Here is a 13,210-nt window from a genome sequence, read left to right as displayed (position 1 = left end):
TTTGAAAAAAAACTTTTTAAAAATTCGTCTCTATTTTTATTGCTGTTGGTAACAAAGTAATGACAGTCTGAAGTGCAAAAAAGAAAGCGGAATTTCAACCTGGTTACGGGAAAATCCACACCGCAGGGGGACATTCACACGGCAGTTGGTTCTACGTTATCGCAACAACCTGGATTTATGTAAATACATCCGGTCAAGCGCTTTAAATTCAGCAGCATTCATCAAAAATTGATGTTTACGATGTTGGATGTTTTACGATGTTACAAAAAAAAACAACTAGTTATAACAATTTCCCAAGGATGATAGATACCAGGTTAGGTATAGTGAAAAAGAAATTTTTTGAGGGGAACTTTGGATTCTACGTCATTCGTTTACGTTAGTGAAACATAAAACACATGACGTCAGCATATCTGTCAAATTCGCTCAGAGCCGAGTAACAGTCTGCTAGGTAGTACACCTCTAAAAATCTTTTCACCATGACGATTTCCATAATACTGTTTGATTTGAGTGAGCGTTTTTCCGCCCACCAAAAGTTTTTGAAAAAAAGTCCGGAAAAAAAATTTCCAAATTTTAAAAATTCAAATTTATGTCTTAATTCATGCCGAGTTATTCACTTTACTTCAGCAGCATTCTCGAAAAACGTATGGTGAATATTTTATGCTGTTAAAACCCAACATCCATCGTTCGAATGCAATTATGAATATTTGGTGGAGTCAGAAGCAGGTTGTGTAGCAAAAACTATTTAAATTAAATGAAACTTTAACTAGAGAACTACTACCGAAAAAAACTGATGATATGTAGATCGAGACCTTTCTTATACTTGTGAAATGTGCCTTGATTTTCTTTTTTTTTTCAATAGAAGAAGTTTAATTCCATTCTTAAGCCGAAGTTGCCTTTTATGAAAAGTTGTTAAAATGTAGGAATATTGTTTTCGAAAATTTTTCTTCACCGTCCATAAGCGGGAAATATTAGAAAAAAAATATGAGAAAAAATTGTGGTATCGAACCCACCACAGCAATAGAAATTCTAAAGATAAATTAGCATAATCGACTACAGTGGCCGTCAAAATAATGAAATACCGGATGTTAATCATTCCAATCGCTAAGTTTTCCTGTACGCATAAATCGTCTTAGTTTCTCTTCAGTTAGTAAGAATTCTAACTAGTGTTTCCGCTCTTGAACATTTGTTGTTCTAGAGCCAGTTGAAAAATGAAAAATATTGATTTACTTCACTCAATACCTTTGAAGAATAATTATTTCACAGACCGCAAAAGATGGCAAAACAAAAATAAAAAAAAGCAAAAAATACGAATTAGTAATTTATTTTTTAATTTATGTATTCTGCGTTACAGGAAGTTTTGACTATTTTTAATTTTCCCTACTACAACTTGATGTTTTTCCTTAGCACTATTGCTCCACATCATTGCACAAATTTACATAAAAGTAAATGTGCACTAATAAAAAATGTAATTAGTTTTGCTTACATACAAGGGGTGGCCAAGAAAGCTAACAAAAAGACGCCAAAAATATGGCGATTGGAAAAAGAAAAGAGGAAATTTTAACATTTAACTTGAAATTGCGGTATTTTGGAAAATTTAGAATGATTTGAAATAGAAAATTGTCTTAAATTTATATAAATTCATACCCAACTCTATATAATTGGCGCGTACACCCTTTTTTTGGGTGTTTGGCCGAGCTCTCCTCCTATTTGTGGCGTGCGTCTTGATGTTGTTCCACAAATGAAGGAACTTACAATTTCAAGCCGACTCCGAACGGCAGATATTTTTTTATGACGAGATTTTTCATGGCAAAAATACACTCGGAGGTTTGCCCTTGCCTGCCGAGGGGCGACCGCTATTATGTAGAAAAAACTTTTTCTTAATTTTGGCCTTTCACCAATTCGAACCTACCTTCTCTCTGAATTCCGAATGGTAGTCACGCGCCAACCCATACGGCTACGGCGGTCGCCTCTATACACCCAACTCTATACATTTAACTAATTGACCTCTCCTCGTATTAGAAGCGCATACAGAGCGCATACATATATAGTAAAAATGTAAGTGTATAAATAATATTGGGTAAAAAATTGTTTCACTTCATTCGCTTTGTTTTCAAATTTAATTACGCGCACATTGTTAAACAAATTGGCGCCCAGCAAGCTTGTAAATAATTTACATTTTCCTCGTTCTTTTAGATTCGCTTAGATTACTCGTACAATGAGGTGAATTTAAAAGGAAGCGGTAAACCACAAAATGGCTCTCAGGCACGCTTTGGAACTCAGTCAATGGAACTGAGAAACAAAAAAAACAAAAACAAAACTGTTTAAGAAGTGTATGGCCATTGTATTAGTGCGCATTAAATTGCCGCTATAATAAGAGTATTGAGTACCAACAACTTTTCCGATTGAATGCACATTTACAAGGTAGAGTTCTTTTATATGCAATCGCTAAATGCATGAGTAAGATGCATGAACAACAATAAAATTACTATTAAATTTACTTTGACTTAGAATTGGAAATTTTCAGCCAAAACTGTGCATAGACGCTATAGTTTTTTTTAGATAATTTTCAAATCAAAAGTAAGTAATGTAAATGAAATACATATTTTACATGGAAATAAAACTCAGGTGTTAGTCAAAAATAAACTTCTGCGCGCATTTACTATAAACTTAAAACTGAGTGGCGCTAATTTCTTGATTTGTCCAGAAAAGGCGCTAGAAATTGCTTTAAAAGTTTTAGATAATGTTTTTTGCTGAAATAAGTTGATGATATTTTTTTTGGTCAACAATTTGCAAGCTCGCCATTCGAAAATCTTTCCAAAAAATAAGCGAATAAACATGAGCGTCTTGCGGTCATCAAAATCTGTAGTAGCGCAGAACAAAAATGAGCTATAAAAATGTTTACTAGGAAAAAAGTTTTAAATTCTGAGTAAAAGGTTAAAAACAAATTTTTTTTTGTTTAATTTAGGTTTTTTTTAATTATTGTATTTTATAATTATATTTTATAATTTTTTAAATTTTATTTCAGAACTTGTTGCTTTTGTTTTAGTGTAAATTATATATTTAATAAAAATTAACAGCAAAATTGGCATGAAAAACATTCGAATGTCACAAAACTCATTGTGCCAAAACTTTTATGGCTCACTGCAATCGAACTAAATTTTGTTGCATTTTTTAATTAAGATGACATGGTTCCAATTCATTTCCCAACCATATTCACATGCAATCACTGTCTATGACTCTAATCAGCAACAACTAAGAAATTAAATTGTAGAATTATTAAAGTAATTTTTGGAAAACCATTAGACGATAAGTGTAGTACATTTGCCCTTGTTAGAGCATTAAGTGCGTTAGACAAGTAAGCAAAGCGACTCCAATTTAGTAATTTCGAGTTGGAAAAACTGCAACAATATGTGCAACAATAAGCCATACGAGGGCTGCTTTTAATATTTTGCGTCCAACAATGAAAACTCAGTAAAACAAGAATGAAAATGGTTGTATTGTTTTTCAAAATATTCTACTTGTAAGTCAATACTCTTCTATACTCGCTTGCAATTTTCAAAGCACTTTTGCCGCTCAGAACTGGATACCTCTAAAAAAAAAGGGCTGCTTGAAGGCTTCAACAATTTTTTCAGGCTTTGAAATGTGTTGAAAAACGTTGGCCTCGCATTTTATTTTTGATGTTCGGGAACAAAAATATATGATGGATTTAAGTCAGAAACCCCATTAATTCTACCTTTTGAATGCTCAAACACTCTCTTGTGTGAGCCTATACGTGAGAGCTCGCATTTCCGAAAAATTCTGGCAAACAAATGATTGTGTACCATTCAGAATTGACTGTTTTGAATTACTCTTGTGGTACAGTTGCGACATGACCAGATTTTCCGAAAAAAAAAACTGAAAACCATTTGTTTTGAGATGCTTCTTCCGCGAACAACTTTTGTTTTGATTAAGCTCGTATTGGAACAACGATACTGTCTATTGCTGTTTTGCCTCCATACGAATAGATCTTAAGTCCGTTACCTATTACGATGTCATACACGTGATTTGAACCACCGCGGTTGAATTTCTTCAACATTTCCTTACACCAATCGACACGAGTCCGTTTTCGGGCAATTATCAAATTATGCGGTATACAACGAGAACAAATCTTCTTAACGACCAAATGTTCATGCAATCTATGCAAATCTATGCTGGTTCTATCAATACCCAAGGATATCTCAGTCTCGCGATATATCATATGGCGCCCCAGGACCGAGCTCGGCTCCGGCTCTGGGGTCTACGTGGAATCCAGCGGCACAAAACTGCACTTTGCTCTTGAAATGCATGCGTCTGTATTTCAAGCGGAGGTGTATGCTGTCCAAGAAGCGATGAACTTTGTTGTGGAAAACAGATGGAGAGGCAGATCTATATGTGTCTGCAGTGACAGCCAATCTGCGCTCAAGACCTCACGCAACCCTCCAACCACTTCAAGGGTAGTTGAGTCCTGTAATTCGCAGTATGTCGGTATACATTATAGGCCATCTGAGGCCAACTTCCTTGGCCCGGAGCCCATACTGCCCTTCTGCAGCAATCAAGGCCACGGTTAGCAAACATGTTACTCTAACCCACAAGTGAGCTTGGCAGGACGAGAGAGGCTGCAGATGGACAAAACTTATATTATCTGTCATGTCCGACCGACTGTCGCAGTTCCTCCTGTCACTAAGCAGAGCGGACTGTAGGAGGCTGGTTGTACTGATGACGGGCAACTTTCTATGGGCAAAACACATGGAAAAGGTAGGCCTCTCAGGCACACAGTGCACTTTTCCCAGTATGTGGAGAGGAGGATGAGACGGCGGATCACTTTCGGTGCGTTTTCCCCGCCTTCGCTCAAATCAGGCTTGAGGTCTTTGGCACTGATGTGTTAAGAAGCGACCACCTTGGCTCCCTGGCACCACAAAATTTACTCAGATTTCTTCGGAGGTCGAGTAGATTTAAAGAAAATTAAAAATCTGAGTGCAGTAAAATGGACTTAATTGTGTCTGAGTGCTGTACTTGCTAGTCTGCCCCGACAAAAAAAAACAAGTAGGCAATTAAGTAATAAAATCATCTCTCAACTAACACTCTACAAGGCTCTCATCCTACCTGTCTTAGCATATGGCGCAGAAGCGTGGACAATGACAACATCCGATGAAGCGGCGCTTGGAGTGTTTGAGAGAAAGATCCTGCTCAAGATTTTTGGACCTTTGCACGTTGGCAACGGCGAATATCGCAGACGATGGAACAAAGGGCTTATAAGCTTTACGACAATATAATCATAGCACAGCGTATAAAGATCCAGTGGCTTCTTTGGCTAGCTCATGTCGTCCAAATAGATACAAAGCTTCGACTCTTAAAGTATTCGATGCTGTACCAACTGGTGGTAGCAGAGGAAGAGGAAGACCTCCTCTGTGTTGCAAAGATCAGGTGGAGAAGGACTTGGTTTCATTTGTTGCGTTCAACTGGCGCCGATTAGCTCCGCCAAAATCACGTAAACGGGTATTGCGCCAATCAAGAAGAGAAGAAGAAGATCTTGTATTATCAATTGACGCACAGCATCGACTGTTTCTGGCACAACAACCGTTTTTAGACGGGCTTTCACGAAATGCATCCTTCAAGGATCGACGACTACGTTAGAAATCGTTATATCAGCGTTTCACAGTGGTGAAATGTGGGGCTTCAACGCCAAAAGTCGAAAATCGTAATAAACCATCGCACGAAAATTTTATGAGTTGCTTCCAACTTTTGAGCGAAATGCATTTTTCAAATCATTGAAAGAAGAACAAGCAAGCTCTGTAAGTGAAAACGTTATATGGTATGTAAAGTTATGCTAAAAATACCAAACTTTTTGATAAAAATTATCGAGTTACAGCTCATCACACGCAGTGTTGGAAAGGCGAAAAATATAAAAAGTAACCCTCGTATCATTTTCGCACATATTCAGCCCTGGTGGAAATCATGATAAAGGCAATGCTTTGCGTGAGATCATGTAATTTTTTCATAAAGCTTGCTGACAGTTTTCATTTTATAATTTTACGATTCACATTTTTTTAAATGAAAAAAAAAGACTTGTTTAAAGTTTTGTTGTAATAACAATTATTTAATTTGATTTGATTGCAATCGACAGCGGCTTTCTTTGAAAACTAGGTTAGTATGGCGGACAAATTATGTGAACTTGTGGCAATATTTCAAAACTAACATTTGCACATACACACAAACATATGAATGTAAGTGAGTAAACGGATATTGAAAAGTTGTAGATAAGTAATTTAAAGGTTGTAAATAATTGTGACAGCATAAAATGACATACTGAAGATCAGAACTATTATAAAAATGTTATGCGCTAATTTGTAAGAAAAATATTTTATTTCTACTAAATAAATTTACCTGGATGAACTTGTAAATATTCATAATCAATCAATTCAATAAATCATTAGCAGTCGCTCAATGAAAAATGAGAATATAAAAATCTCCAGTAACCTTTCTCGAAATTATTCTTACATCCACCAATGAATAATTAAATTGTGTGTAAGTTTCTGGTTTTCACTCTCTTCTCTCTGCGCTCTGCCTGCAGCGAGTAAAGCGCGCCATGGCGTTATTGTAAACGGAAGCAATAATCATTACTTGACAAAAAGAGAAATATGCGTACGCGCATTGGTTAGCAGCTTTGCGCTGCATTGCGTTAAGCTACGTGCCATGAACGCGCGAGCATCCAAGCGTTGGATGGACTGGTGGGGTGGAGCGCACGATTAGTGATCGACAGTGAGAAGTTGCTTAGCTTACTTAATTGCCAGCGTCTAATCACTCTGCATCATGGCAGATATTTTTAATAGGCAGTACGAAAATAAAAGTGTTTCTGTGCATGTAAATGTGTATGAAGATATGTATTTACCTAGGAATGTACTAATACGCGTAGTATAAATTGATAGGTTAATGGAATGATCAGTCGACGGCACGATCGATAGCAAAGTTGGCAGCTAAATGAGAGCACATCGATTTTGAACTTCACTCGATATTCACAATATTTACAAGACACTTTAAAGAGTGTTGTTCTTTGTTCTTTTGTTTTTTTGGAAGTACCCTATGATCTAAAGGTACCGGGAATGTTTAAATGAAACAAAACAGAGTTACATTTCAGGCAAATTTATTTTATCTCCTTCAAAGTTGACCCGTCTGAAGCAATGCACATGTGCCAACGTTTAAGCCAGTCCTCCATTCACCCCTGGTAGGCCGACGAAGGGATGGCCTTCAGCTCCTTCGTCTCATTCTCTGTGATCTCCTCTATCGACTGAAATCTCTTTCCACGAAGTGGTAACTTTAACTTGGAAAACAACAAGAAGTCGCACGGGGCAATATCAGGTGAATAAGGTGCTTACACGATGGTGTTTACTTGGTGTTTAGCCAAATAATCCAGCTCAGTTTGGGCTCGGTGCCATGACGCGTTATCATCATGCAAAGTCCAAAAATTGTTTGCCCACATTTCCGGCCGGCCAGGCAGACACTAATGATCCGATGGCGCAAAAGAGTGACAAATGTGTGTCTTACAGTCCGACAAACATAAGAAAAAAATATGGGCCGGTTCCCACGTACGCGGTTCATATAAATTAAACATTCTGGTACTTTCTGACCATAGGGTATTATGGAAACAATCAAACACCTGATATTAAAAGGCCCAGTTTCCGCCGTAGCAGGCTACGAGACTACTATTCGGTGGATTCGGACTCGAAAGCCCACTGTGGATGCGCAACAACAAATTATAAAAAGTTTTTTAAGTATTTAATCCCTGACAGTTGTTAAAGGGGAACTGCACAAATTATTTCTCAGGCAAGCGCAGAAAAGATGGAGCTCCATTTCTTCGTGTGCTATTTCGAAAATTCTTTGGTCCCACTAAAATATATGAAGGACTCAGAAAGTCCTTTGGACTCCTCGCCATTCAATTTCCAAACTCGTAGCTGTGTTTACCGCTCACTGGACGATCGGCACACACGCGAAAAATCTAGAGTTACCATTTAACCCCCATTGCAGAAGCTGTGGGTACCTCTCAGAGAAGAACCTTTCATTCCGGTGAATATTTTCGAAGTTACAGGCAAATTTGAAAAGGCGTTTCAGAGTGCTGGAAAGTGATTTTCAAACTTTAAACGCGTTTTTCTCAAAATGATGTTTTCAAAGTCGGTGACAAACATTACTCGAAAATGGCTAAGCAGATTAATCTCAAATTTTAACGCGAGCTTCTTAAATATATTTTTTAGTAATAAATCAAAGATTTTTTCTCACTGAAATATATATTTTTTATAAACAATTTAAGGCCGTAATTTTGGTCAAAAATCGATTTTATTTTTTGAGAATTCGCCATTTTGTCAAAAAAATTTATTTTGCTTATTCCTTCGATTAATTACTAGATTTAACATTACTTTAACGAAATCTGTTCGGTTTTTAATTTCAGAGGATCCAGTTCAGAGATATAATGGGCACCGCAAAATGTATTTTTTGAGAGGAGCTCCCGGAGATCAGCTGTAGCTCCTTTCCAAACAAATATTTTTACTAATACTAAGTCTTAAAAAACAGTTAAAAGAAAACACAATTTTTAGATCAATAAATTTAAAAGTTTTCACAGAAAAAATTCGTTTTTTTCGGCATTCTAACTGTATATAACCCCTTAAACTCAATTATCTCAAAACTATATTACTTTTTTCGGACTAGTATTGTCAAAAAAAATTCAACCGAATCGTCTGAAATTTTAATATGTTGTTTATAACATCAATGGCTATCGTCCGTACCAGAATCATATTATTATTTCAATTATTTCGTATTTTTTTGAAACACTGAAAAAACCCCGATTTTTAGAGAGTAAAATTCAAAACCGCGTCATTTTGTCAAATTTTGTTTTGTTTTTTTTATTTTAAATTTACGAGCTCTAGACCACCGGGACCCCTTAAGAACATTTGTGATTGAATTTGTGCGAAATGTGTTTAAGGTACAAAAGAGCGGAAGTGGCGCTACCAACTTTGTAAAAACGGAGATCTTTCATATTTTATTATTACACTTGCCTATACACTTTGATCAAAAAGTTCTCGGAACTGCTGCCAGTAGACGCTCTAAGCCAACTGATTTGAGTTCTAGTTTTTTTTTTTCTTGATAGGTTGCCACATTAATGAGTAATATTTCTACTAAAATTGTATCGCCATTGCTTGGCATTTGTAAAATTTAAGCCGTCTTGAGTAAATCTACCTCTGCGCGTGTTTTCGATGTTTTACAGTTTTAAAAATGGATTTGTATTTGCAACAACGAGTTCGTATTAAATTTTGCAATTTTGCGTTAAAAATGGATTTAAAACCGAACAATAACAATAAATGTGTCGGGAAACTGTTTCAGTAATAAACTTCTAAAGTAAACAGTCGTTCACGAGTGGCATGAACGCTTCAGAAGAGAGGATGACGGACCTTGTGGCATCGCCAACAAAAACTGTTGGAAACATCAATAAAGTGAAAGAAAAGTTGGTCAATAAACGCAAATTAATCATCAGAGAGCTTGCAGAGAACTTGAACATTGATTATGGATCCGTTCATGATTTTGTATACCGGTGCCGTCTTGCTGCAAAGTTGGTCCCAAAGAACCTATATTTCATGCAAAAAAGGGCCGCATTGATATCACCAAAGACATGAATTCACAGCTTGAATCCGACCCAACATTCATCAAACGCATCACTACTGGAAACGAAACGTGGATTTGTGAGTGCGACACGCAATCTAGACATCAGGCGAGTGAGTGGGAACCCCAAATGAACCAAGACCATAGAAACCACGTCAGTCAAAAAAGAAAGCGATGCTCAGGGTTTTCCTTCTTTAAAATGGTATCGTACACCAAACGATTCCTTTTCCAAAAGATCAGACAGTTAATAAGGACTATTATTTGGGCGTTATGAGTGAAGCAATTTACAGAAAAAGAAAGGATTTGTGGGAAAACAGTTCGTTGATTTTGCACCATGATAACACACCGTCGTCCAGTACGAGCATTATCCGTGAATTTTTGATCAAGAACGAAACGAGTACCCTCAAAGAACCATCGAATTCAGCTGTTATTTTGTTTTTTCCTTCACAATAAATTTTAGGGTATTTTGGTTTTACGGCTGAACTACCAACCCTGCGCAACCCCAAGTACGTCATGGGAAACCACTGGTGCATACATCTTAAGGCATCCAGTTCTGCCTGTCATCACATTTCTATATCGAGCCGCTTGCTCTAAGTACATACACCCGCTAGACGTTGAGGAGAGTTAGTTTTTTTAACGAAGTTTAACATCTCCGACCTGTGTGGTTTACGAGAGATATTTAATTTCTATCCTTCTACCCAAATTTGAGAGGCATTCCCCTATACGCCACCTGGGGACGTACCCTCTAGTGATAACAGCCACCCCCCGAATCCAGCGGGTGTGGCTCCCAGAAAATTTTTTTCTGTTGGCTCTGATGGCTATATCGAAAATAGAGTTCGAGAAATGTTTCGGGAACTGAATCAAACGCTGGCATAAATACGTTGAAGTTGTTGCTGGGGAATACTTTAAAGGCGCTAATATCACTTTTGAAGAAAAACTTGTATTTTGAATTTTTTGAATATATTTCGGGAACTTTTTGATCAAGGTGGTATGTACATATGTAATATATGTACAATGGCTACGTGCAATGATTTCCGTGCCCAATTATTTTAGAACATTTTTCGTCATATATGTGAGTATGAATATTTCTAGTTAAATGATTCTACGTTTTCTCTTTTTGCGGGCTATTACTGCCCTTAGTTACACAAAAATGCCACCTAAGTCGAACTTTGGTCAGTGCTGAAATCGGCAAACAATTATTTATGTGGGCAGCGACACCTTTGAAAATTCTATTTCTATTCTAGTATTCGTTGGTAACAGAAAGTCATAAAAACATACAAATATAGATATTTTAGTTACTTGATTTCCAATAAAAGTTGCAATTCAAGAAGAAGTACGTGTTTGAGCATAACCAAGAGGCGACGCTTACGTCTCGAAACTGCAAACGTTTTAATCGATTTTTTATTCATCAACTTTTCCTTATATTACAGCTTTTAAAATAATTTGCACGTCATTATAATGTTCTTGCGGCTGTTGTTGTTGTTATTTTTATGTTTATAAAAAATAATACTCAACTGCAGCGCGTAGTTTGCATACCAAATAGCTGCTGCATGCCTGGCGTTCCAACAATGCTGAATAGGCAATGCGAGCGATAATGGCAATGAAGACGCACCCGGCTGCCGGTAGCTAATGTAGTGCCCATTTCTATGAGTTTATATGTGTGTGTATGTATGTATGCAAGTGTTTATATTAGTCAACGATGTAAATTCATAGAAAAGAATTATTGTACCATTGACTCCGCATCACTGTATACGAGTACTAAAGTATTTTATAGCTCCATCGAAGTGGTGTTCGTACAAACGCATTGAGTTATCGTTGTAAAAAAAATAAAAAAAAAAAAAGATATTTAAGTAGAAATGCTTGCATAGGTGCCTATCGGTAAAGAATAATCAAAATAACAAATCGGTAAACTCGTTCAATTGACAGCCAATACATTTAATTTCTGTTTAATGTTTAATGAAACTATAGAACATGCACACATAGGTACATACATATGTTTGATATAGTACTGCATTTAGAGTTTATTTTTTATATACCTTTTTTATTTTTGCATTTTTTGTTGCCTGTCATGCAATTTTTAGAGCGTTGCAAACAATTAAGTAAGGCAAACTATATTTTTTTTCTAGTTTTTATGTAATTTTGCCATTTGCCATATATACTAGGTTATATAAATACAGTGTACTCCCTCCTAACGGACACCTAAGAGAGCACCTCTCATAGGCGGACACTTTTTATTATCACAAAAATCCTTTAGAGTTTTTTGAATTTTTCTCTCTCGAGCGGAAAGTGCTCTCATAAACCGTTGCACGGAACGCAGAGGTTTGGCCAATATCAAACTGTTAACAGGCTCTCAGTGAATTGGAAATTATTAGCTGAATGGCTGACGTACCCGGAGTCAAGAAAGCAGTTTACGAAAAAACAGAAATTGTGTTAGTGATATAAGAAAAAATCAATACAGTTCCCGTGCATATTAATCCTCGTTGTGAATTCATAGAATTCATTCTGAACAACGACTGATTAGACCAGTGTTTGAATACGTGTGAAATGAGTGGGTAGAATTCTACTGCCGGGTATCCCATGATGGAAAAAAATAATGGTACCATTACTTTGCTCTCAGCGAATTTGACAATGAGTGATGTCATTCTAGTACCAGTATGGCCAGATTACCATTTTGATTTACACATTACACCTTTGATTTAGCTTTTTTTTTGTTATTTAGTCTCAGAGTTTTAGTTCTTTCTTCATGACATTTTTCTAGCTGTTCTAATTAAAATGTAATGCTTATAATTTTGTAAAATATACATTTTTTAATAATTATTTAAATAATTCACCCAGTTTTATTTAGCTTTACTTTTTTTAACATCTGGTGGCATTGCCCCCGATTGCGGTTATTGTTGGTGTTCTTCTCCTTTCAGCAGTCATATCTCTCTCTCGCTACTGCAGTGTTGCCTAGCTTTGGATATAAAAACGCACTAAATGTCCATTTAAAGAAAACTAAATACCAAATTTTTATTGAATTACTTAAAGAACTTTGATTGCGTGACAAATTGTCTTTAAAATGTGCGTTTTTTTTTAAATAAATGTGTTATGCTTATGTAGAATTTAATTTATGAGGTTTTTTGTTAAGCGAGACTCTTTTGTTAAGGGAACGACTTTTTTGCTATATTTGAAGTTACGTAACTAGACAAGGTACTCTTTTTGTAAAAATGTCAGTATGGTTTCTTTAGTATTTTCTGGTATTTTGTTGCTTATTTTTACAATGAATACAACTCTTAATGTCCTATGTCTCACTAAGGATTGATGACCGGGAGAAACGATTACACCTCTATGGTTTTAATTCGCATTCAATAAATTCAAAGGCTTTTTAAAATGTGTAAAAAGGTTTTCAATCTTAAAAAGAGTTGAGAGAGGAAGATTTAATATACTTGCATAACCTTAAATGGAGCCAAAAATTAAATTTGCACTTTTAAATTATCAAATTTTATAAGAGTAAAAAAATTTTCATTAGCACTAAAATCTTCTCAGAGTGACCTTTTTTACCCCTTTT

The 13,210-nt window shown here is 36.1% G+C and overlaps 1 protein-coding gene across 1 annotated transcript in view; it reads right to left on the bottom strand.

Moving 5' to 3' along the window:
- The window catches only part of LOC129241781 (uncharacterized), a 37,624-nt gene that overhangs the window by 15,938 nt on the left and 8,476 nt on the right, over positions 1-13,210 (bottom strand). The gene's annotated exons all lie outside the window — the stretch shown is intronic.

The sequence above is a fragment of the Anastrepha obliqua genome, chromosome 3, assembly GCF_027943255.1.
Source record: "Anastrepha obliqua isolate idAnaObli1 chromosome 3, idAnaObli1_1.0, whole genome shotgun sequence".
NCBI lineage: Eukaryota > Metazoa > Arthropoda > Insecta > Diptera > Tephritidae > Anastrepha > Anastrepha obliqua.
This window is presented reverse-complemented; position numbering and strand designations above follow the sequence as displayed.